General features: G+C 40.4%; 1 protein-coding gene across 1 annotated transcript in view; it reads left to right on the forward strand.

The window, feature by feature from the left end:
• The first annotated feature begins 4,914 nt into the window (after positions 1-4,914).
• Positions 4,915-27,291, forward strand: part of HECW2 (HECT, C2 and WW domain containing E3 ubiquitin protein ligase 2) — a 114,315-nt gene continuing 91,938 nt past the window's right edge. Inside the window, exon 1 of the mRNA XM_065637257.1 lies at positions 4,915-5,207. The gene's annotated coding sequence lies outside the window, so the exon portion shown is untranslated. The remainder of the gene's footprint in view (positions 5,208-27,291) is intronic.

A 27,291-nucleotide genomic window follows, 5' to 3' on the forward strand; every position in this document is an offset into this window, starting at 1 on the left:
TCAGAATGACTTTATTTTTCTAGCATTAATGTTTATTTGTTCTGTGTAGGATAAATGTGGCTCAAGTGTTTGACCGTTCTCTCTCAGTTCCTGATACATTGGAGTTCCCATTGCTGATCAAGCCTGTTAGTGAGATGTATATTCATTTTACCTGTTTGATAAAGAGCAGTGAAGCACAATTGTCTCCTGAAGAGAAGCTTCCACTTAGAGTGAGTATATTATTTCTGCCGCAGCTGCAGGGGCATTTTCTAGCTCTTCTAATTCCACAGTCAATCCTATATAGGATGCAGAAGGAATTAACGTCACTAGGGTAACGTGCTGCCTGGTTGCCAAAGAAATAACTGCTTTCTCCAAATCATTTAAAGAAAATTAATTGGTAGTATAGCTCACTCACTTAGTATCTGCTTTATTTGTTTACTAAATGGTGTTGTGGGAAGTGGTAAGACTCCGAAAGAGACTATTTGAGGATTTTAGTCAAATTATTGACCAAATCTATAATTCAAATAATCATTGTTATTGTCTAGAGGTGTAAACTAACGCCAAGAGGGGCACCGGCTAAATACTCTGGGATTTGAATCCTAGTGATATTAGTGATGTGCCAGTTCTGCGCACCTGCCTGAGCCTTTTCTGCTCTCCCTTCACTGGGGAAAACCAGGAATTGTTCCACTACTGTCACTACAGATGTTTAACTTCTCCAGGCTTCTAATACAGATTGGTGATCCTCTTTTCAGCTTCACTAATGTATTGGTACCTTCACAATCTCTGTGTCATTTGTCTTCTCAGCATGATGTTGGGCTGTTTCCTCACAGAGTCCTTTTATTTGCTTCAGCAAGAATATTCCAAAAGAACAATACACTCATTTGCTTGAGTTATGGAAGCTTCCTGATTGTACAAAAGCATGATGCATTGATAATGTAACATACTACCTTGATAGAGCCTACCTCTACTGCAGGCTTTCTCTGCAGGTTTGACTGATACATTTGTAAGTCAGATAGCAAGATCATGAAAGTGTGTTTTACAAGTGACATTTCTGTATGACTTCGGATGCAGTGTGCATGGATCTAATCCTATATTATTTCCCTGGGGGTACAGTTCTAAAACTAAATCTCTGCAAGTTCCAACAGAAACTGACAATTGCTTTTATCATCATAACTTTAACCCCAGCTCAGTGATCTTTGTGCACATTTCAGTAGCTATCTGGAAGCACTAGGAACTGCAGCAGATTTCATTTCTGTACCCAAGAACTACTTCCATAATTTCATAAAACGTTATGGGTAGGAGATTTCTTTAACGCTTGTCATTAATGGTTTAAATGTTTCTGAATCAAAACTTGGCCATGAGTTTGCTTTATGTATTAATGTTCCTCTAGGTCCAAGAGCAGAAGGCCAGCTCAGGTAAATGCTCCGATATATCCGTGGGAGTTTTGCCAGAGGAGGGTCTGCAGGTTTGGGGCTGTGACCAGATGAGCCCAGCTGGCCCTGTGCAGTGGGCCTGTTCTCCGTACACCAGAAGGGTGGAGAGCTGCTGGGGAGCCCCTTGGCTCTCTGGCTGGATTAATGCCCGTCCTGGCACCAGGTAGTACCAGATGGCCACAGCTCTGAGGGCCTGTGGACCAGCTGCGGGTGGCTGGGGCAGCAAACCCCAGGTTTGCATTCTTTGGCTGTGCCGTCCACTGTCCCTGCTCAGACTGCAGGAGCATATGGCCTCCCATGGGGTGGACAACTCCACAGTCACTCAGGGGCTCTTTTCTATCACAAAAATCCCCAGCTGGGGACCTGCAGATGATTTTCACTCTCATTAAGTCTTTGTGCCGCACAAAAGAGGCAGGCCAGGCCAGAGAGTATGTCCTGCAGATTTTGGCACCTGAGGTGATTCTTTCAATTAGTAATTTCACCTGCCGCAGAGTAATCTGTGCGGAAGTCTTCTGAAACATTTACATTTCCATTCCACGTGAGCGTTCTTCCATTTTAGCCTTTTTAAGTTTGGCTTTTTAATGGTCATGTAAATAAACTCTTATTGGGGGTATTCAGCCTGACCCCTTGTGTTGCATTGTCTCAATTGCTGAGAAAATGTGAAATCTTCATGTAATATAGACAGCATTTCTCGTCTTTTAGCACTTCTAGCTGTTGTATAGGAAAGATTTCCTCTCAAAGGGCATTGTTGTTCAAATACTCTACTGCTGATCACACAGTGCTGGATTATGACCTTCGGTAATGATTCATCAAGTCCTTCTTTGTTTAGTGTAAATGATAACCAAAAGGAAAATAAAGGGATGGGAAGTAGTGAAATATTGCTTTATTTTCTTTATTTACCGTTTGCTGAAAAGTTATATTTTGCTTTTTCTGTACTCATCTCTTGAGTATTTGTGTGGGAATTAAGTATAAGTAATGCTGCCAGGCAAAATGTATATTGCTTTTTAATGGTGATCTCTAATGAATTATATTAAGTAAATGTCTGCATTTGTTAAGCTACCAATGTCAAAGAGCAGCTGAAAATCCCTTTTGTAGAGGGCGCATCTGTATATTGGTATGTCATAGGTTCTCATCACATACAGAACTTCAAGAGCATTAATTAGAAATTTTGGATGTCTAATTTATTTTCATGGTAAAAGATTTTTACAGTTCATAGCGTTTTTCAGGTGTTTTACTGAATTATTTTTGTGGATGACTGAGAATTGTTTTCTCTTCAGTGAAACCATTTCCAAGAACATAACACTAACATTATTTGGAAGTTTTAGGATTCTAGTACTACTTCAGCTATTTTTAGGTCCTAATCTCCAGGTGAGAGTAATATAATTTTTCCAACTTGAACCCAATAATAGTTAGTTAGCCTGTTCCTTATTAGCATAGTGTCCATAGGTATGTGAGCACCCATGGAGACAGAAGTAGCGATTCCTCTACAAAATGTGTTTATTTTCTAGTGTGCACCCATCTCCATTCAGTTACAGCCTGAGTTACATCTGGGGAAAATAGAAAAAAATCCCTGAATCACACCAAAGACACAGGAACTGTTAATAGAGAGCTATGCATGTAGCATTATGTATAATGTGAATCTAGAGAAATAGAAGCATAGAAATCAACAGGTTTGTTATTACTGGAAAACGGTAGTGCTGAATTTCTACAAATACTTTATATTTTACTATTGTTGTGATCGCAGCCATTTATGTTTGGGGGCACATCAAAGGGATTGAAAGATTCATATGAATTAACATTTTTGCTCAGTGGTAATAGGATTTTTCTAACATGGGCACTAGAACATTCTCACAATCCATTTTGAGGGAGAGCAATGTGAAAATCCAGTGTATGATTTATGTAGTTTTTTAATTTGACAGATGAGAAGTCTTAACTTAAAGACAGTCTGCGCTCGTGTCACACCGTCAAAGGGCTTTTACAGCTTGTGAATCCTCTGAGAATAATTCATTAGCTAACAGTTTTCATCTTCTCAGCTTCTCATCTTATCATCATAAAAATGTCATGATAACCAACAACAAAGCACAAATAATTATAAATGTTATGAAGCTCTTGGCATTACACATACTTTTTTCTTTTCTCATTACGTTATCAATGCCAAGTGGAGGTAATGCTGAAGAGAGAGATGTATCTAAGAATGCCCAAATTACCACTAACCTATATATGATCATCCAAACCTGAGCCCTTAATGTAAATCCAAACAGATTTATTGCAATGATACATTGGAGTATAAGGAATCAGGGAAAATTTGTATGAGACTGAGGAGTTGCACCCTGATCATTTGGACACTTGGCACGTTTAAACCACATTGTAAGTGCCAGTACACGTGCAACTCACGGGAAAGAGCTAAAATAAAGTTTTAAAGCTTCAGGTAGATGGAAGAGTGTTAATGACGTTCAAAGCTTGACCTACTTTGGAATCCAGCCACACAGTTCCTATCTGGAGCAGTTTGTCTCATGTTGTATGGATGGGCTGAACAGCAAATTCCTTCTTCTGTTGAAGCCCAAGATAAAAGTGCAGAAAGGATTTCAAGCGCAGGGCTTTGAGAATCCGCTATAGGCTATACAAAGTTTACTTTGTATTTTGATGTACATTTAATTTAAAGTAGTTGCCAGCTGGTTTTTCTGAAGAAAGTGTCTACAGAAACTTGTTTAGTTGCCCATATGTTGGTAGATATTTGTAATTTAGAAAACAGATGTAGAATACAAAGTAGGTAAGATTGATGTGCTCTTCGATTGTGGGAAGATTTTGCCTTAATGTGACTCAGGGAAAAAAAAAAAAGGCATGAGGTCTTGTCTCATAGTAATAACCAGGACCTGGATCATGCGAGATTAGTCAAATGTGTCAATTTTTTTTCTGTCATTGGCGTTACAGTGTTTTTGTTGGGCTGTGATCCTGCAGTGCTTCACATCACCGGTCCCTTGATAATTACTGTGCGTATTTTAAGTTTTCGTTTCATTTACATTTTTTGTAACGACATTTTCCTATGAAAACATTCCTGACTTCATTGTGATGGACAAAGCACGGATAAAATTGCTGAAAAAGTGTGAAACGTAGAGCTGATTGCACCTACCTGCTTTCAAATAGAGGGCAATTGACACCGAGAGAATGATCAAGGCTGGCTCATGCTCCCGCTGGTGACACTGGTAACTGCCCGTGCTTATAGCTGTGTGTGAATTAGAAGGAAATGGGCATAGCGAAGCACCATGTCGATGGTGCTTTCTCACGAAGAGCGGTTAAAATGTAGCAGCTGCAGCAGCACGTTCCCCCGGCTCCGCACGGGGAGGGGCATCTCCGCAGCCTGCCCGGATCCACCGATTCGGGGAGCGCGTACCGGGGCTCGCCGGGCGGATCAGCCGCAATCCCCCTCCCGTCGCTCTGGCCGCGGGGGCGGGCGGCTTTGTCAGCGGCTGCCCGCGGAGAGCTGCCCGCCCCCGGCGCCGCCCAGCGCCGCCGAGCTGCGGCCTCGGCCCGGCCGCCCCCCACCCCGTTCTGCCGTGCCTGGCGGTGGCTGAGGGGAAGATGCCGGCGCGCAGGCGGAGACCGGCGGAGGGGCGGGGGGCCCGGCTCCGCCGTTGAGGCGGCGCGGGGGGCTGGGGGCCCTGCGCGGGGAGGCGCTGCCCCCGCCGTGGGCGCGGAGCGGCCGCCGGCAGCGGGGAGCAGCCTGCCGCAAGGACGGGGTGACTCCGCAGCAGCGCAGCGCGGGAGCCGCGGGGCCGCAGTGCGCGCCCCGGAGAGGTGAGTTGGCGCCGCGGGGCCGTGCGGGCCCCTGGGCCGGTACCCGCGGGAGGGGCGCGGCAGGTGCGGGCCCCTGGGCCGGTACCCTCGGGAGGGCTCGGTGCTGGGCGGGCCGGGGCGGCCGCTGCCTCGCCCCGGGCTCCGCTTCTCGCCCCAGCGCCCGCCTCGCTTGCCCCGTCATGCGGGAGAGCCGGGCGGCCGCGGAGCCCCGCACGGCCCCTTTGGGCTTGATGTTAATCGCTTTTGGGCTATTTAATTAGGACTCGTTTCTTGCCTGGTAAATGCGTTCAGCAGCTTGAGCGCCGCGTTCATTTCCTCCGCTCTCTTCCCCCCTCCCCGCGCCTTACTATATTTATTTATTTATGTATAAGGTTATTTTCCAGATTTCATATAGCAGTCTCCGTGGAGGGGAAAGATCATTGCAGATTTCAAGCATGTTGTTTTCCAAACAGTGAGGTTTAATGAGTGTTTCTATTCTTGTATGGACGAAATACAGCACAATGGCAGTGGGGGAAAAATAGGCTTATATTTGTGTTGTGACCATTCTGTGCATTATTTGTTGATGTGGAGGTCTCTTTTTTTCTTAGTACACTTGTCTTGTTCTCTCAACCTTTTCTGTGCACGTCAGTACAAACCATGAAGGTATTTTTAAAAAATAAAAAAAAAAATTCTTTTTTGGGCTGTATGATGTCAAAATACGAGGAGCGTGGTGTGTGTAGACAGTAATAGTTACATAATTTAATAGATCTTATTTTTTTGCTAGATGTATGTCAGGAGCATAGAGAGAGTATTTATCACTTTTAAAAAATTATTTTATTTTCTAGGAGTCTGTGCACTACACTACATTGCGCTGGAATGTTTGTAAGAGATTTGGCCCTGAATCCCTCTTGTACCAAAATCCCAGCAAGCACCTCACATTGCTTCACTTCACAAATGTCCAGGACTGCTTCTTGTATGCTCAAAAACTTCTTTTGTAGGTTTTTTTTTCTTCTTTCCCCAACAATTATTTTTTTGTTGTTGTTTTTTAAAAAAGTCAAACCACTATAAATATTTCAGTAGTAATTATTCACAGCACTAAGGAACAGAAAGAAATCTGTGTCATGGATGGATTAAAAAGAAAACCTTCTTCTATACGCAGGTGAGCAGTTTGCCCAGTTCTTAGATTCCTTTGGAAAAATTTCCCTTATTCCCTTATAAGACAATAGTGTGCGGCTGCAGCGTTGAGCCATAAGGTGTGATGTCATTATTAGCATATGAAAGGAACAAACCTAATGCTATCAGACTCTAATTCAATCAGACTCTAAAGTTGGAAACACATGGATAGCTTCATGTGAGCTGGAGATAACCACAGTGCATGACAGACACTAGTCCATGTGTGTGCATATCTATTTACGTCTTATGCTGGAATTTAAGCATATCGCCCTAAAACAGACTCTTGAGATTGCATGGAGCTCATCTGTTTGACTGGAGACCATTTTTAAAGTCATGCTTAGTAGCAGTTTAACTTCACAGGACTGTAGTTGCAAAGTCTTCCTTCCCTTGGTGTGTCTTTATGCCTTCTTGTGATGCCACTGCAAACTCGTGTATCTTTCTGCCTTGTTCGCACTGGTTTGCTTGGAGCATTTGCCAGTCTCCACAAGGACCCTCTCCCTTCCTTAAAGACTTACTTGCTATCTTGCTATTTAAAGTCAGTTTAGCTCATGGGCATTTCTATTTGTTTTACACTTCCCGAGCTTTCTCAAACCTGGTAGAATTCACGGTGTTACGCCTTTAAGAAGCGCTATGATGGTACAGTGGCTGCCAGCCAGAAACAATATGCTGTTTTGTCAGGTTTCCTGAGAAGAAATGGAATGAATTTTGTGTTGCACCCTTTATAAGATGAAATAGTAATGCCTAACTGAAAAAAACTTAACTTCTTTTTCTTTTCTTCTTTGTATGCCAGCATTCTTTGAACTGCAAGTAAAGCACCAGTATGGGACTCAATCAGCAGATTACTTTCTTTAGTGTAATTCCTTTTCCATTTTTTTTCCTTTTTTAATCCAACTCGGCATTCTGTTTTTCCAAAAACTCTCTCTTAGTCGGACAGAAACGGATTTTTAGGCTGTTGCATTTACTCCATTGACTAATTTGATAAAGGGAGATGGTGCCCAACACCTGTTTGGGTTGATGTTTCTTAATCACTGAAAATGAGATGTAAATATATGCCTAAAATTAAGTAGCATGTTCAAAACCTCTTATTTGAGACTATATCCAGCAATGCTGCCTTTCATAGTATGGGATGCTCTGAGTAGCTGAGCCTGATTTTGTTTGATCCTGCTATCATCAGGCACAGCGTGGTCACAGCCTTTGTCTTCACATAATCTGTTGGTGATCTTTTGGTTGGATTCCAAAGTGGGAGAGGCTGGAGTGGAGTTAACCAGTCAGAAGACCATTAATTTCATTGCCCGACAGATGGAACCGAACTGAATGTTTTCTATAGAAGTCCTCCAACCTAAAAGGGAACAAGATGGACTCTTGCAACCCGGTGGGTCTGTGTTTTGGCACTTTGAAGCTAATGGCAGCATATGGGGCGTTCATCTAATCATATCAAGGCCCTTTGCGAGATGAGAATGGGGTTAACTGCTATTAGAATCATAGCATCGTTTCAGTTGAAAGAGACCGTCAGGATCACTGAGTCCAACCAAAACCTAACTCTGGTACTAAACCATGTTCCTGAGAACCTCATCTAAGCGCCTTTTAAACCCCTCAGGGATGGTGACTCCAGCACTGCCCTGGGCAGCCTGTTCCAATGCCCAACAACCCCTTCTGGGAAGAATTTGTTCCTAATATCCAATCTAATTGTTACAAATTATTTTGATATTTGAGTTTAGCATCTAAGTTCCACGTCACTTCCATTGAAATGGAAAAGAACTGTGCACAGTTTATACAGACAGTGATACAGGGATTCTGTGGATTCCTCCGCAGCAGCTTGTTTGTGATTGCTTGGAATATCAGGGATTTTGAAGAAAAGGTTGAAAATGCTCGTTTCTCTGCCAATAAGATTGACAGTGGTGATAAAGCTTTATGAAGCATGGACACGTGTTACAAGGGCACTCTTCCAAGCAGGATGTGATCCTGAAATACTCTAGTATTTGTGGAAGAGTTAAATAACACTTTTTTCCCTCTTTCATATTTTTTACAGAAATGTAGACATCAGTGCTTGAAACCTCTGTCTTTCCTTAAAATTGATTGCTGACAGGATGTATGAATTTAGATTTTGAGGCCAACAACTAGTCAGAGCCTTCATATCTCTCTGTCCTACTTGTGGAGAGCTGTTCCATCTTCTCATGATACCCTCTAGTACTGGGGAGAAAATTAAGAGTGACTAGGGCTAAATGTGGTTTGGATGTAGACACTTATGACAACTGTCTTGATTGTGCCGGTATTTTGTGTTTTGTTCCATTTACACAGTTTTGTGTCACAACTGTATTTCTTTGTGATTGGGCAGGACTTGGTATGCTGATAGTTCTTTAGTGGACAATAATGCTTGTATTTCATGATTAGTTTAGTAAATTTGCCTTGAAGTATGCAGTTTAGAAAAAAAATAATTGTGTGTGAAAGATAGTTTTGAAAGATGAAAAGAAAATTTTGGAAGAGGATCTTTTCTTTGAAGTGTAGTCATCAGCCTTTCTGTGTGGCGTGATTGCAGCTTGTGTGTGTTCTGGAGAAGCACTAATAATTGAATTTGAAATTGAGATGTGAATCCAGCATTATTTGTCCAAAAGACCCCATTAGTACAGTCAAGCCCAACTTAGTTGTTGAGATAGTGTACTATTTGTGCTTTAGAATGAAGGAAGTATCCAAAAGTGGATGATTGATGGGTTATCTCAGCTGCTTGATTCTGGGGAGGTCAAGGAGTCATTGTGACATAATTAATAGTAGCATGGGAAATGAAAAAATCTTGAAAATAAAGAACAGGATGTTTAAATTAAAAAAATACCCAACTATACTCTTGGTGTTGATGCTGGTGTACAACAAATCATGAGATCAGCAGACAAACCAGGGGGGTTGTTCAGATATTGTGTTGGCTCAGATTTCTTAAGGTATGTGCCTCTGTTTATTTGTGAAGCTGGATTTACACAGATATGGTTCGACTTGGGGACTTTTAGTCATGAAAACTTTAATAACGTGGTCAATATGCCTGTATGCCTTGTATTGGACCACAAGATAGAGACATTAGGTAACAAAAACTATCATTTTGGTAATAAGCCCCACCTAAATATTGCATGGAGGAGAGTCAGATGTGTTTTGTTAAGTGCTATGGTGGCCAGGATCCATTGGCTAGGATCCATTTGAAAAATCAGATTAAAAGTTTCTGTGCTTGACAAATACAATGGCATTAGTTAAAAAATTCCCTGAGGGCCGGTGTTGGAATTAGATGAGCCCCAAGCATGAACAGTAAAACTCTGTTTCTTCCAGGAATGACCAGCAGCATCTTCAAAAACTGAAAACCTTGACTGATCCATGTAACAACTAGCTTCTTGTGTTTTCAGTACTGCTGTGTTGAGTGATGTCCAGATCTTCCCCAAATGTTGTTAGATATTGTAAGCATGTGCAGCAAGGTTATCAGAAGTAGAATAAATGTCAGAGTTCATGTTTGTCTTACGTGATGTTTTTGTATCAAATGTTCACCTAATGATCTCTTGAGTGTGTAGATATGACACCATTTCTCTGTTTCATTTCCTAAAAGGTGTTTTGTCCTTCATGGAATGAAATAACTTCCAGCAAAATATAACTTAGACTGAGCTCAATGTTTTTAAACACATTCTATTAACTTGAGTAGGTGTGTATGATGACATTCTAAGCGGTGGACTAATCACTGGTTTGAAATTTTGCCCTTATTTTCCTTAATTGAATTTGGGTGGGTGTTTTCATTTGTTTATTGTGGTGAGTGTTGTGTTTATTTTGCCTTGTAGTCTTGAAAATACTAATTTCCAAAGAGTGTCTTTTAAAAAACTGATTCACTGCTTTGGAAGAAATCTTTGCTTTTATATTCTTTGATTCCCTCTTGATACTGATAGTGATGCTGACCATGCGCAAAGGCATAAACTTAAATACTGGATTTCTAGCTCAGGTAAGTTAATAGGTGAAAAGCTTTGGCTTAGGTACCATACCAAGAAATCTGGTTTTGACTTATGTTGAACCCTGATAGGATAAATCACGAACTGAAACAATTAACTGCCAAGGCTCTAAGAACATTAAGTCAGGAGGTTTGCACCTCTTTTAAAGCTCGCTTATGCTTCTCTCAAAGAGTTCCAGGTACTATAGATACAAGAAATATGTTCAGCACCTCTTGGCGTAAGCTTCATCAGTTGGCAGCTGTATGGAGACAGCCCTTCGTTAAGAGGGGGTAAAGAAACCTAACACGTTTTGTTTCTTCTGGAGATAAACTCATTGTGTTTCTTGATTATAAGTGGCTGGGGCAAGTAAAGTCAATATAAAGAGGACTAATGCATGTATTTAATTTTTCTTTTCATTTTAATGGGAAAACTACCATGTGTTGGCGTGAAAGAAGACTTTGTTTTAATCTCACAGCTTTTTTTTTTTTTTTTCTTGCTGTAAATTGCGCATTCCTCTGCTGCCTTTTTTTTTTTTTTTTCTAAGTGACACAGTCCATTTTGAATCTTCATGGAAGAAAATGTAAGCCTCACGTCTGTGCATGTCACTGTGTCTCCTCTCCAAGGTCTGTGTTATGATGGTTACCATGTAGGTGCTTTTTCTTACCAATGCTTTGATAGAAATCGACCCAAACAAATGGGAGACTGCTGTGGGGGAAAAAAACATAAGCACTAACAAACTCAAATACTCGATCTGGAAAAACAGAAATACTTTTCCTCAGATCTTTCTTTTGTGTAATTTCAAGGAGGTTTTTTTGTGAAACTCCAATACATGGAAACTTTTCTGATGCATTAATTTGATTTTTAAAGCAATGAAATCCCTTTATTAATGCATAAGACAGTGTTGGCTATCTGTATTTTAACAAAGACCTTGTTAACTAAAATATTCATTGATTAACCACAAGTGAAATGTTTTAAAACAGAATAGAAACAATCTTTGTAAGTGTGGGTGATGAGGAGTTCAGTCTTCCAAATGCCTCAGAGAAGTCATATAGCCAAACTTCATTTCCAGAGGAAAAACATGTTGATTTGGTGTCTTAGCTGATCGTGTGTCATTTGGAAAACAAAAAGCATCACTGAAAGAGTAAAGGATTTATCTTTCTGCTGAATGTGCTTCATGACTGGTGGTGTAGGCTGTAAGTCAGCTGCAAGCAAGCCTTATTTGTCAAATTATTTTGATCTTAGTTCTCAACCCTAATGTACACTGATTAATGTTTATTCATGTAAGTAGCCTCACTAAAAATCAATATTGTGATCATTTCTTGTTAGTACAGAATGGGCTGTGAAGTCTGGACAGCAGCGGGGCCGGGGCGATCAGGATCCATCCAGTATCACAACAGATTCTGATCCAGTGTCTTCTTGCTGTTGTGGATCCTTTTGTTCCTCCCCTCTCCAAAATACACTTTAAATGTAAATCTCATTCATTACCTCTTGGGAAACCAGTGATGAAATCTAGTACTTTCAGACTCACAACCTAAGTCTAGTGCAGATTGCTGAAGCCTAGAAATTGTGTCTCCTAAGGAAGGACAAAGTTTTGCATCCTGTGGAGAAAACATGAGTCTTCTCAAATGAGTCCTGTACTTAACGACTTGAATAGGGGAAGCTGGTGTTGTGTGTCATACTATTCTTATTTTTTCAATGTTTTCAAACTTGCTGAGATTTACCGGAAAAGGAAACACTTGTAGGTCCGATTCCAGCTGATGTAAATGGGTATAACACTGAATTGGGCTACTGTGATTTACACTTCCTAAAGCAGGCCAAGTACAGTTTAAATGTTAAGTGTATCGGCAGAACGTAACCTGCTTTGATTGGTGTCTCTGATCAGTTTTTCCTTCGATCTGTGCAACGTACTAAGAAACTAGTTAAAAAATCTGGTGAAATGTAGTTTACTACAGAAAAATAGAATTATTGCATGAGACATTCAGATTTCCTGTACATGGGGAAAAAGTTTTCTCGTATGAATGTTCTACTCTCCAAGTTATTTCCAAGTATTACTGCACATACTCTCATCTTTGTAAAATCTTAGATAGTTCAGTCTAACTGAACTTGATTGAAAACATTCTACCTCATTAAAATGTAAATGTAGGTAATCATACTTAGCATTTTTGTAGCTCTTCTCTTAAAAAGTTCAGTTCTTGTTGTTAGTTACCTGAAATTAAAAACAGCCCATACGTGATCTGTAGTGCATGAATATTCCAAGCTGTAGTTAGGTGCTGTAGGCACGTTTTCATCTGCAAGTAGTATTTTACCTAGCTATAGTTTATATTAAATAGCATGGCTAGAATCTTACGGAGGTGAACAGAATATCACCTGTTTTACAGTTAGCAAGAACTGAATGTGTAAGAATGTGTAAGAGTGCAAACGATCTGCTTTTTTGTGGACAGAAATATAGAATAGATTTAAGTATTTATCCATTATTCATACATGGAAAGGACCCAAGGAATACAGAATTCTAAGTGTTTTTAGCACTGCTCCTCTCAGACCATGCAGGGAAAAATTTGTGGTGGAAAGAATGAGTCAGCCTGTGAACTCTCCCATATAGGTGTGCCCTTCTGGCATGATGCAGTTAGCAAAGCCCAGCATTAACGCTGAAAGAACTGGGTGTAAAATGCTCTTGGTTGTAAGGATTCAGCAATGGAACAGTCTTTGAAGTGAAATTCAGTGAAACCTGAACTCCTACAAAGGTTTCCAGACTCCTGGTTTTGAGAAAGCCCTTTCATGACAAGTGATGTCTCAGTGTGAAAAGCCTCCTCATGCCATCCTGATCTCGCTTGCAAAACGCACGTAATAAAAAAAGCTGCTCTAAACAGTGCTTTTGTTTCTTAAATGTGACAACTTCCATTAAATCCGTTAAGGACCTCACTATTACTTTTGGTTTTTAAACACTGTAATATTGATCTTGAATAGAGCATACAGCCTCCCGTGTGCTGTTGGAACTTAGGACAGGGCAGGAGTGTGTCCCCAAAACACCGTCAAGCTTCATAAGTATCGCACCGTCACAGGAGGAATGTTCTTTAAAGAGTTAGGCCTAGCTTAACCGCCAAGTTCAACCGTTATGGAATTATTTTAGTTTCAACTTGCTTATTGTAAGAGTCCAAGTGATTTTATGTAATATCAGATCATGAGATTCTTTTTCCCCTGATTATCATTAGTGTGTTTTAATGTGACTTTTTAATTACAAAACCACAGAGCTTTAATCAATTTAACCACAGAACAAGAACAATTTGAGTTTTAAGAATACGTATTTTGAAATGTCGTGTATCCATTATCTTTAAATTATTCTTTTGATTCTCTTCTTTGAACTTCTCCTGTCTTATCGTCCTATATGCCCCAAAGCACATTCTCTTCTGATTTCCTTCCTTCACCGATTTCCCTATCTCTCTCTCTCTATTAGTTCTGTCTTCAGGCATCTCTGTGGTTCTTTCATCACTCTTCTCCCTCCCCAGACCTCCAGTAATTTTGAATTTCTGCAGTTCTCTGCATACACATTCATACTGATGGTCTTGCTGATGCTTTTCTGGTTGGGTCAGTCTGCAAACTCATTTGCTGCAGGTGTGCATATGGGTTGTTTATCAGCTGGAGCTGAGCTTTACTGTTTGTTGGGGGTTTTAAAATTTTTTTTTCCATAGAACTTAGCTGTAAAAGATTAAGGTTAGCACAAAGAATTTTTTTAGTCTCTTCAAAAAATTAAAAATACAGTGGTATGCCCACACACCGAATACTAATTTTAGGTTAGGACTTTTTTAGCAAAATAATGAAATTATTAGAGCCATTTCTGAGCTGAGAACAAATTCGCAACATTTTTCCTTTTTTTTTTTTTTTTAATACAGTAATTTTGACCCATCAGTCTAGAAGTCATCCACGATGCTCTATTAGGTTTGGAAAAGTAATTTTATCAGAAGCCAGGAGTGTGAGTAATAAGTAAATGTAAGTGATTTATATGTACTTTTGCAGATATAAGTGTTGCAGAAGTAGTTGCTGCATGTTAGTGGTGCTTCTAAGATTCCTGAATAATGAAAACACTTTTCTGTTTCTTGTAGGACAGTGGTGCTTTAATTGCATCTGCTCTTGGACTTCTTGACACAGGCAGTTATATTTGTTTGAATTACTGGAAAAAAGTAATTCCTCTGGAAGTTATGATGTCCAATAACCTCTGGTACTCTTGTTTGCTTTATTAGATTAGCATCAACAGTTAGAACCTTTACATAGGCTAACCTTACTGTCATAACTGATCCTACTGAAATGTATTTATGTCTAAAATTCTGAATTTGGATCCTTTTGGCTTTCCTGTTTAACAGTCTTGTTGGATGCTCACAGCAAAGAATTTAAAAAGCAGCTGTGTAAGGATTTCCAGTCATTAACTCCTATCAGAGTCCTCCGTTCTTTCAGGCTGCCTGAATCCATATATTGTACTTTGACTGCGATTGTCTCATTGGAGGCACAAAATTGTAGGCCATGCTCTCGAATTTCTGTTGTACTTGATGAGAATTTAGCGTTGGCTTATGGCTGCTGAGCTGCAGCCACGTTTTGCCCTGCAAAATAACATATCAGGTATATAATTCATAACAAAAAGATCAGTTAGGAAAATTAGAATACCCTTTTGGAAACCTATGGAGGCAAACAAGCATTTTCATGGGAGATGAACCACTTTTGCAAAATCAAATGCACAAGTCACAGTTTCCTTGCGAATATTTGGCATAGCTTGATACTTAACACTGTGTTGCTCTGCAGTTGTACTCAATTGCCAATTTACAGTTTATTTTCACTGTTATTAACACATTTGGAAGAAAGCTCATCTCTAGGGAGAGAGGAAGAGAAAAAATATACATGTCAAAATGCAATTAAATATTTAGCCATCATTATTTTGCCTGGAGCAGCCTCAGGGAATTGCATAAGCTGTGTGTTGGATGTGTCCGTCTCTAGTTGTATAAACCAGCATTGCGTGACTGGAAAAGTGTCCCATGGTGGGAGGCAGGTTCACCTGTGTAAATGCAGAGCGTTTCAGCATGCAAGGCAGGGTATACAAAGCAGCTGCGAAATATTGAATTAACCGTTTTATTAAACTTGGCTGACTGCTGTTTCCAGTGTGGTTAGCACTACTATTTTCACAGAATCACAGAATGTCAGGGGTTGGAAGGGACCTTAAAAGCTCATCCAGTCCAATCCCCCCGCCAGAGCAGGAACACCCAGATGAGGTTGCACAGGAAGGTGTCCAGGCGGGTTGGAATGTCTGCAGAGAAGGAGACTCCACAGCCTCCCTGGGCAGCCTGGGCCAGGCTCTGGCACCCTCACCGGGAAGAAGTTTCTTCTCAGGTTTAAGTGGAACCTCCTGTGTTCCAGTTTGTACCCATTGCCCCTTGTCCTGTCATTGGAGCCAGGCTCTTCTCGGTGACAACCATCCTCCTGACACTCCCCCTTTCCATATTGATCCCCATGAATGAGTCACCCCTCAGTCTCCTCTTCTCCAGCTCAAGAGCCCCAGCTCCCTCAGCCTTTCCTCACACAGGAGATGCTCCACTCCCTTCAGCATCTTTGTGGCTGCGCTGGACTCTCTCCATTTTCCAAGTTGTGAGGGGCATTGTAGGACCTGTATCTTTCCCTGTGTGGGACATCGGTCTGTTTATAGCAATTTTTTAAAGCAGTGTTTTTTCTTCGAAGAAAACAGTATAAGACCCCTGTCCTTCTGGAACTGAGGGGCCCAGAACTGGACACAATATTCCAGATGAGGTCTCACCAGGGCAGAGCAGAGGGGCAGGAGAACCTCTCTGACCTACTGACCACCCCCTTCTAATCCCCCCCAGGTCCCATTGGCCTTCCTGGCCACAAGGGCCCAGTGCTGGCTCATGGGCACCCTGCTGTCCCCAGGACCCCCAGCTCCCTTTCCCCTGCACTGCTTTCCAGCAGCTCGTTCCCCAACTTATACTGGAACCTGGGGTTGTTCCTGCCCAGATGCAAGACTCTACACTTGCCCTTGTTCTATTTAATCAAACTTTTCCCCACCCAACTCTCCAGCCTGTCCAGGTCTCTGGATGGCAGCACAGCCTCTGGCGTGTCAGCCACTCCTCCTGGTTTGGTGTCATCAGCAAACTTGCTGACAGTGCACTCTATTCCCTCATCCAAGTCATTGATACATATATTGAATAGTACTGGCCCCAGTACCGAGCCTTGAGGCACTCCACTAGATATAGGCCTCCAACTGGACTCTGCCTCCTTGACCACAACTCTCTGGCTTCTGTGTGGAAGAAATGACTCTGGGTTGGCTTTACGGTTAAGATATGTTCACACAAGTACAGGCAGTCAGGAGCATTTTTAGGGAGATCCCTGATCCACACTGGAAGTGTCTGTCCATCGCCTGAAATACCATCGGTGCCCATGTGCGTTGGGCCTTAACGTGAAACTTGTGCGGTACAGGCAGCCCGTGGTGTGACTTCAACTGCTGTTCCCGGTGGTGGAACAGCTGACTCATGGGTGGGGGGGGTTCACAATAGGTTTGGGAAATCTAGAAATAAACAAAATGAATGGGAGGAAGAGAATTTCGAAAATGCAGTTCAACAAAATGGATTGGATCATGAAGATTAAAGAACAGCACGTGCAAGAATCAGGCTTATTGAAAAGAGTTGCAATTTAAGCAAAATTAAGTTTGTTGCAAGCCTTAATGAATCCGTACATCTTCATTCGTTTTCGTTAAAGTCTTGGAGTGCAAGCTAACTTGAAAAAAATATTGTATTTTGGTAAGTGGATGGAGAGTTTGTCAGCTTTTGTGGTGCAGAAAGAGCCTCTGAGATAACATTAATGTGAAACTCTGAACAGTAACAGCACTCTAAATTACTGTGTCTTACCCTGTTCTTCCTGTATTCATCAAACAGAAGGGGTAATAAGTTTTGTTCTTTTAGCCACTGAAGAACATCAGCAACAGAAAAATAGAGGCTCAGCTGCTTTTTCTAGTGTGTTTTTAAAATGTACTGTCTAAATCTGTAGGAATTTCAGAAGACTAAAGAAGACCAAGGCAAAAGATGATCAAAAGTATGAAAGAGCTTTAATGAAACTAAGTTGAGTACAGCTTTTTATATCTTTTAGAAGAAGGCCAGTGAGAAGGATGTGACAAATACCTGTAGAATCATGCAAAATACAGAGAAACAGAGTAGAGATTTTATTTTTTTCCTATCGTTTCAGATAATGTGACATCTAGGAGGCATCTAGCAAAACCATCATGGAACAAGCTTTAAGAAAGCATAATTAATTCATGCTTGTCGTAAAATATCGTGGGAGCCAAACCCAGATACATTCCATGACAGCAGTACTCAGAAATGGCTCAGAGCATTGCACAAATGCGGCAGAATTTGAGGGGAATTGGAGGCGGAATATATAGCTTGTACTGAGTGAACTGGGAGGACTGGGGGGAAGGAATAAACAGGCTTTTGAACATACAGGTCCTTTTTTAGACTTCACATAGCAGCACCCATCTTTGAAAGTAAATGCACATTGAAAATAACACCTCTAAGTTTAACTAGTAAGATAAATTGAGTGCTAGTAGGTTGATGGGTACCTGAGAGAAAATGTTCTCGGAGACAATAGGATCTGCAAAAGGTACCTGCAGTTTCTTTTCCTTGTTTGCAGACTAAGCTTATAATTGTATTTGTTGTTAAAGGGAGAAGGATTTACATAATCCCGCTGCTACCATAGTTTACTTCCCTCCTTTTCTGTCTTTAGCTGGTTGCCTTTGTAGATCGAGTGATGCAGACCCCAGAAAGAAATGCTGTTAATTTCACAACCTTTATATAAATTCTTCCAGAGGTAAATTAAAGCTTTCACTTTACAAACACATCTTGTGGCAAAGATTCTGCCTGATGGTAAGCCTTGTGTTTTTGCCCTCTATCTTTCCCAGTAAACTGCTCCAAGGTTCAGCTGCAGTCAGTGTTAGGAAATTGCAGGCTGTTTCAAGGTTGAATTGATCTGGCTTTAATTGTTAGCTGCTGGATCCTATTGCATTATCATCAGCAAGGCTGAAAAGGTCTTGCTACCACATCTCCTTCTCAGTGAGTAAATGCTTATGCCTGGTAATCAAATGACCTCTCAGCCTTCTCTTCATTTAGCTGACGTAGACAGGACTCCCTGAGACTTCGGAAATGGAAAAGTAGATGGCAGAGGAGAACGAGTGGCGACTGATGGCAAGAGCATAGGAGGTAAAGCAAATAAGATGACGTTGATGAAACATTTCCCACCTCAGGAACAGAAAAATTGTCCGAGAAAATTCGAGTAGACCTCTAGGTCCTTTCCCAGGTCCTTGAAGTCCTTCACGGCCCATGAAACGGTGCCTGGCATGGCCAGCGGTGCCAGCATGGATCTCAGCCAGGCACTGTGATGCAATTTTCAATGACTGTCTTTACAGCAATTACAGTGAAACAGGGAGGTGTTAACACAAACTCACAGCTTGGCTGAGACACTGGGAAAGACGCTTCTTGGAATTAGTATTTAGGATATTAATCCACATGTTTCATTAAGAAAAACAGAAGAAATACCACATGCGGTATATGAAAATGTTTAAACACTTTTTCCCCCTCCAGCATTGTTGACTTTCCATTTTACATCTGTATCCAGTGTTGATTTAAGCTCTAATTTTGGGACCACTTACGTTTGTGCAAATTTCCATTACGTTCATTATGGATGTGCAGAGTCAGCTTGCACAGAAAGAGCTGCAATGTTGTAATCCTCTAAATTCAAGGATTTATAAGGTAACAGAGGGCTAAGAATAGCTCTAGGAAAATGCTCATTGAAGGTTGCTCCTACCAGAGCCATTCATCCAGCCTGCAGCCCACTCTGTGTGCTCTGCAGCTGGGCCAGAAAATAGGCGGCAGAAATAATTTGGACAGTTGTGGCCTATTCCCTGCTTCTTGGCTGAATTTCAGAACGAATCGGGAGGCGTGCAGGCGCACGTGCTCTCTGGCAAAATACCCTTTTCAGAAGGGTTGGAGGAGGGTGTGTAACCCAGGAATGTGTATGTCCAGACTTTGGTGCACACAAGGGACAGAGAGGAGATGCAGGATTTGCTCTCCCATTGACACTGGAGGAATCTCAGGTGTCTTGCCCGGCCAGGAAAACTGGATATTCTGTATTCTCCTGCTGAGTACAGGTCAAAACTTTTCCTGGCCTTGTTGGGTGGGTTAACGCACAGCGTCTGGGGAAGGGAGCTGCAGGATTTGACGGGTGAATTCTCCAACCTGTGCCATGCAGGGAGACAGATTAGACAGATGGAAGCCAATTCTGTGGCCGCTGCTCCATCTCCCAGGCTCAGGACCTGTACATGGCCTGTGTACAGTTTTCAAGCGGTGTCACTTGTCTTTTTCCCACGTTTTAAAATATATTTACTGCATTCCTGTGTTTTCCTTGTCATTCCTTCTACTAGCTTTCCTTTTGTGGCCTTTTAGCTTCTGCCAGATATTATTAGCTCTGATCCCGTTGGTGTAACTTTTTTTCGTTTGAAAAAAAATGCAACTTGGCTGCTGTTGTCTGGAAACAAGCCAGGAGCAGCTAAAGAACAAGTGGAAACAAAGTCTGCCCAAGTTTCCTCGGTTTAGATGAACCTGCCTGACTTGGATCTCAGCAGTTTGAATTTTAATATTTTGTTTTGAATGGTCTTGTGAACTTTATTTTGTACTATTTTGACATCAGCAGGGGAAGTGGACATCCTTCCAAGTACTGTACCAGCTAATTAATGCAGAGAAGAGTAATCTTTATGTCTTGTTTTTGGTGAACTGTGAATTGGCTTTCAGATTGAAGATAATACCATAGAGATATTGCAAATAGGATAAACGCAATAAAGAATACAGATGTGTATTATTTGATAAACTTAAAGCTTTGGTTTAGGAGGAATTTTGAATCAAACTGTATATGAGCATTACAATGAAATGCAGATGAATGTGAGACTTAACTCAGGGTTAAGCTTCAGAAACATTTAACTAGACTTAAAAATTCAGTGATTTTAAAGGTGAAATGCGTGTAGCTTTTAGTCTAACGAGCTGTAAAATCAACACATCAGAGTTTCCTTTATTTTCTTCTGGCATCACTCTTCTGGTTTGTCAGATTTTTTTCTTGTGTGGAGAAATTCAGGACCAGTGTCTAAGGATTAACAGACTTTTTGGATAATTTGTTAGTTTGATAAAAAGGGCACACTGCGAAACTGGCACTTAATTTCGTTTCTTCTTGAAATTACTGTGTTGGGACATACCAGACTGATGAATATATTCAGTATCAGTGTAAAGATAAACTGTGATTAGCTTTGAATTTTTGTGGAAGGAAATATACTTGCATGAAGGGAGGGAAGGTGACCCATGTCTTTTAAAACTCAGATCAGATAGATGTTGCAAGATCTCTTTGTGAAGGTCTTCCACAAAATAATTATTAGCGTGTGGTAAAGCTGAAGTGCGTGTGTTCTACAGAAATGAAGAGTAAGAGTGTTTTAATATAATTCCCACTATACCAGTAAAGCTTCCTAAAAAATAACATTACAAGAATGAAATAGCAGCTATCAAAAGTATGTATTAGTCACGCACTGAAAATGGTTTTCCATTTAATCCTGGGAAAAATAGAGACGATATATCCCATTTGATAAATGTGTGGGTAATTTAGGGTGAAGGCATGTGTCTCTGCAAAAGGAACAAACGCTTTGTTCTCCACAAATGTATTTATGAACTTAAAAAGTAATCTTTGTGTAGGAGAGATGACAAAGTTATATGAGTTCTCCTAAACACTACTAAATAGCTTTGGAGGCTCAGCTGTAACAAATTGCTGTTAGGAGCTCCTTCCTTTGTCCACATAGAATCATTTCAGTTGGAAAAGACCCTCAGGATCATAGAGTCCAACCGTAACCATGCACTAGTGAGTTTTATTTATATAAAGTATGTAGGAGTCTGTACCCATGCCCCACTGAATTTGAATGCTTGTCCTGAGTTTTGTCTAAGTTCTGCATAAGGATTGTGTAATTTAACATCATAAATACATTAGTAAACACAGATCTGTATCTTTTGGTAGATAAGCTTCACTGGAGCAAGGGCCTCTACTTGCAAATACAAAACATCTTAATTTTTTATTTAGTTATGCTTTTGAGTTTGAGATTAAAAAAAAAATTATAACTTCAACCCTGGTAATTTCCATTCATATACTTATATGTGTTTGTATAAATACATGTATGTTTATGTGCACACATTTTTTATAGTTGTATATAATATGTAAGCATGTGTGGATGTGCCTCCACACAGGTATCCTTTCCATTTTACACCAGAAAAACTGCAAACGCAGAAGTGAGACACAGCGGAATGGAGCCGCGTGGAGGGCCCGTTGCCTTGGTTACCAGGCAGCTACATCTTTTCTGGACTCTTCACTCAGTGTCTAGTATTTAAATAGAAAAACGTATGGATGCTTTCACAGCGGTTTTGCTCTCACATTGTTACGGTGTATCAGAGAACGCTGTAGCCAATAATTCATTTCCAGTCCCCTAATGCTAAACTTATGAATGATTTGCTCTCCACAGCAGCAAAAGCTGCATAATTTAAGAGAACGTTAAGTAAGGATGGCTTTCTGCTGGTTGCGGTAGATGCACGTGCATAAAACAACTTTCAGGTCATGCTGGGTTTTTTTCTACACTCAGGAAATACCTTTTAGGAGCGTGAATATAAATAGGAGAGAGTAGAGGACGCCGGAGTTGAGCGTTCCCTTGGGAAGGTGCCCGATGCTGCGCGGTTCGGCAGCCAAGGGTTGGGAGGGGAAGGTCTCCAGCAGCCCCGGGACATGGGGTGCAGCGAACAGAGGAGAACTGGGGGCTAATGCACTGAGGGGGTGGGCCCTGGATCAATTAGCAACATATTACACGAGGAAAGCTTCTTGGAAGGAAATTGGGATATGTAATTTTTATGGGTTTTACCATCCGTGCCACATCCGATCTGAAACCTCTTAAAATCTGCAGCTTTGTGAAAGCAGCTTCAATCTTTTTTTCTTTGGTTGGTTTGATACTGTGCTTGTGACTTACCAATACTGTGCTGGAGGTTTGTATTAATTTTTAAAAAATGCATCGTATATCTTCATTTTAGGATTTATTCTACTAACCTGTTGTGAAAACAAATTTCGTAGTGTACCTCTTAGTATCTCGGTATCTTAGTATGACCTAAGATACGTTCCTGTGTGAAATTACAGATTACAGGTAGCATTCATCCTTTGCAATGTAGCGTGGCTGGATGGGCTAGCAAGAGCATAAACAGCATTTATTGAACTGCAGAAATAGTGTTTTAGGCTAGATTTCACAAGCTATCCAATGATTTGGTCTTCACTGTACAACGATATAAAAAAAATACATAGTAATTGAATTTAGCTCCTTTAAGGCAGGTTTTCAGGCAACTTATCTTTGTAGTAGTATATACAGTACTGGTACACAGTAAGTAAGGTACCGTAATCCTCGTTCTAAAACATTTAGCAGAAAATAACTGATGAAGGTGTTACCATACTAATTAGCCCCAATATGGAATGATCAAATATTTGTTACCGCATTATCTTGGAACAACAGCGAAAAGCTGAAGCTTTTTAATGTCTTGCTGAAGTCTTTAGTCTCTCTGTAGTACTGGAACAGTTTCCTTGGATGAAGTGACTAACAGTCGTTAGGCACAAGGCTGGAAATAGACACCTGACGGGATTCTGCCCAGTGTTCTGTGGAAAGCCCATTGGTGTTACGTTGTGATTTACCAGATTTATTGATGTGTCTTACAGCTTGTACCGCCTGCGTGATTCCCAGGTATCGCTAACTGGCAGTTTTGATGCTTCAGTGCTGCTGAAGAGAAGGAGGATTCTGGTATTGTGTTTTTACACCATTTTCTGGGTTAGGACCTTCATCTCCTGGGGCAGGTGGTTTCCTCCAGTAGCACCAGCATGATTTCAACAGAATTCTGGTGAGTTTGGCTACTGGCGGGAGGCTCTGGAAAGTATCTGCAGTGGCCAGAAGCTCCGTGTGGTTTTTCACACTCTGCCAGCGGATCGTAGTCCCTTCAGAATAAACATCTTTATGAACAAGTGCTCGGACTGTATTTGATTTTTGAAAAAATCTGATACACACTGTGAATGTCCAGAGAAGACAATAGCAAAACTGCTTTTATTCTAGCATTTATGTAATTGTATATTATGGCCATTTATGTGATATACCTGTATTTGTGTTCTATTTGAAAGCAATGGATGTACGTTCTAACCCAATAATAGATGATGCTGTAAGTGACCGAAAGAAAAAGAAAAGATCCAATCTCTTGGTAGACTTGATGGAAATACTGATTTCCAATTCCAGTTAGTGATTAATTAATGCATTGATAAGTGTTTTAATGCCTTCCTCTTTCTCCTGCCTTCTTTGAATACTTTAAGGAAACTCATGTTTCTATAAAATCAGATTCATTACTGAGAAAGGACTCAGACAAAAAAAAAGGACACTTGAGATAAGAGGCAAATAACTGCTTTACTCTCTCCTACTGCCCAAAGATGCCTTGATAGAGGATAAAATTAAATTATTGTTGATTTATTCATGCTGATTAGGTGCAGTTCTTCTCTTAAAAAGATGGAGTTAATTAACTTATGCATTTACCAAAAGCAGAAAGGAGTCCTCCTAAATCCCAGCTACAATGCAGCAGGATTTTAACTACATTGAAAAGATCTCTGTGAATTCACAACAAATCTTTTGAGGAGGCTATAGAAAATTATTTCTTTCTAAGAAGTAGTTTATCTAGGGTAAAATCAATTCGCTTGTTCCTTGAGAAGACTCTGCATCTTTTTCAGGTTTTTAAAAAGGGAAAAAAAGAGTGTTACAGTAATTTCACTAATAAAAATTATTTAAGAGTGTTTCTGAAGGATAATCACAAAAGTACAGTAAGTTACGTAGTAAAAGCAGCTACGGTGTGTGGAGGGTTTTCCTGTTTTAAGTCAGTTATTTTTATCAAGTAATGTTTAGCATGAGACTGAATTCTTCAGGCTTCTGCTAACAAATAAAGTGGTACTTTGATCTGTTGTACTATCAGTTTTGTGCTTTACTTAGAGTCAATTTCAATTAACTTCTTGAGTGGTATTTGGCTAACACTTAGTGGGATGCCGAAATAAAGATTCCAAACCATTTATTTCCCCCAAAGAATGCTTACATGTAAATCTTCCATGTTCTGAAATTTTGGGCTTGAAAAGGAAAAATAAGCCACCCCAAACCCCTAAGCGAACTACTCTTAATTTTGCTGTCTTTTAAATTCCTGAAAAATTCTGGTTTTTCTTATTTATTTCCTTCAATTTACGATTTACAAAATGAAAAGTAAGCTGAGTTTGCAGGTAGTGGTGACTTTACAGGATGGATTTTCCTTCTCCCTGGAGCAGGTAGCCTTGACATAATGCTCTTATGACCCTGAAACCCTGTGAAAGTCAGGATTGCTACCTTGGAATTCCCAGTTTGGTAAATACTTTTAAAAGGAGAAGATATCCTTATATTCCTCTAGACTGGAAGCTCTTGCTCTTTGTGGGTATATCTGTTGCCAGTTTGCCGTGTCACTGAGCATGAATTATCGCTGGAGATTCTGGAAGGGAAGAGAAAAACCTCGCATCTAAGTGTTGTGGTTTTAATTCTGAGAGGAAGCAGGTTGCTGGGAAATTGTTTTACCACTAATTAAAACCAGCAGTAAAAGTCATTGGAGCTGGCTGTATACATTTAACCACAATCTTTCTGTGCAATCGCAGTGTCAGCATGGAGGAAAGCAGCAAAGTTCTTATTTTCCCAATGGTGGTGATGATGAGATGCGGTGAGGTGCATTCCGTGTAGATAGAATTCCTGCTCGAGATTCTCTTTCTTCATATTAATTATGTTGAATGAATGTAAATTGGCTTTTGGAGGATTTGGATTTTGGAGCTCCGTGCGTTAGTAATATTCCAAGGTACTGTATTTCAGCGAGATGAAGCTCAACAAGGGCAAGTGTTGGGAGAACCACAGAGACGTGCTGCGGGAACTCGGTGACGGTACTAGATGAAGCTGGCAGAGACAGGCTGGGATAGAAAGAGCATTATAAAAAATTATAGCATAAGGATGCTGAAACTTCATTAAAAACAGTTCTGCTGTTTAAAACTCTTTCACCTTGGCAGCAAAATGTTATTTTAAGCTGCCCCTCAGCACTTTTAATTGCTCAGAATGAACGAGGTGTTGTGTATGAATCAACACAGTGCTTTGCAAATATCGGCTATAGCTTTAAAATAATCAATATAGTTATTGTTGCGGAAAAAACGATAAATATTTTGAGATGAAAATAGAGAATGTCAGCCACTTACTGTGGAGAGTTTGGCATCCTTTCCAAATTAGGCAATTTGGACTAGTTTTGTGTTATTTTTGGCCAACTTTGCTGGCACTGAACTGATCTGTCAGAAACATCACAAATAAAGTGAATTCTTTGGGAGAAATAAGATAGCATACATTGTATGGGAAAAGATTGTATATCTAAGAGACTGACCTATGATAGAACAAATCTTCTTTTTACTTATTTCACTGAGACATGAGATCTTTGAGCGCTGGAGGGATTATGCGATAAGCCTCAAACTTACTCATTCCCTTTACAAAGCACCAAAAGACTTGAGGAACGTGCACTTGATCACTGCAGTAACTTTTGGTAATTAGAAGCGTGGAAAAATACCTTCCTAAAAAGTGTAGAAAAAGAGTTGAGACTGTTATCTTTAGGAAAAAGAAGGAAATATGCCTAGTTTCGAACTATTGTGTTTCTACATCCTGCAAGGCACAGATTAAGGTTTTCCATGAGGCAAAGGAGAATGGTGAAAATAAGGGCAGGTGGCAAGACTTGTGGGTGTTTTCTGAGTACATCTTGACAATCAAAGCATGGACATTTTCTTCTGTTACTCTTTCTGTTTTTCAGATGTTGGACTAGATCGAATGAAAACCACAAAGGTTTCCAAGGATGAAAAATTCAGGAAAACACAAAAAGCTTAAGGGAAAAGTTTTAGCAAAGAAATCTCTTTATCATGTGCAAGAGAGCTTCCCGTCTTTCCTTTGGTTTTTAGGACATGACTTATCTTCTGCCATGGCTGCTTTTTACCAAATGTTGACCATGTTATCCTTGTTGGCATATTCCCTTGATTTTGTCCCCTTGGAGAACGCTTTACCCTGTTGTGTTTAATAACTAAAATAAATTGCTTGTGCATATAGCTTTAAAATGTCATACTTGGAGTCTGCTGATTTTTTTTTTTTTTTTTTCCCCTGACATGTTTCCTTTGTTAGACAATGAGTCACAAGCTGTCTCATCCTATTAATAGCTTGTTAATTCTTAATTTCAAAGCCTACTTTTGTAAATGCACTGTATTTAGTAAATCATTATGAGTACCCTGCTTCTCTAAATGCCTAATTATGTGTTTCAGGGTAGTTTTATCAGTTTAATTCATTGACTACATACAAATGGTATGGATTAACAAACACCTCCAGCACCCTCTGGGTGAAGAACCTTCTCTTCAATCTTTTTTCATAAATATTTTGAAAGTCATTTTAAATATTCCCCTAGTTAATGGCAATGCAGTACTAACACCTATCGAGGAGCTGTCAGGGGTGCTGTGGTGAAGTCAGGAGAGCTTTATACTGCGATTCTCAGCTGGATGTGTTGGGAGGGTTTAAACCCTTTTCCCAGCATATCATACTTGGAACAGTGGTTTTGGGATGGTTAAGATGATGTTGATGTATTTTGATAAGGAATCTTGAAGTAAGTGGAGGAGGAAGAACCTTAAACCCAGGAAGTCATGAAAAATCTGCTCTGAAAGTAACAGTTTCTGTGGTTTTAATATTTATTTAACAGAATAAGAGCAGAGATTTAGTCCTGGGACTCTCATTATTTAAGAAATTTCATTCTGCCTGTCCAGATGGTCTCTGACCAGTTCCTGCC

This window comes from Caloenas nicobarica, chromosome 6, assembly GCF_036013445.1.
Source record: "Caloenas nicobarica isolate bCalNic1 chromosome 6, bCalNic1.hap1, whole genome shotgun sequence".
NCBI classification, from domain to species: domain Eukaryota; kingdom Metazoa; phylum Chordata; class Aves; order Columbiformes; family Columbidae; genus Caloenas; species Caloenas nicobarica.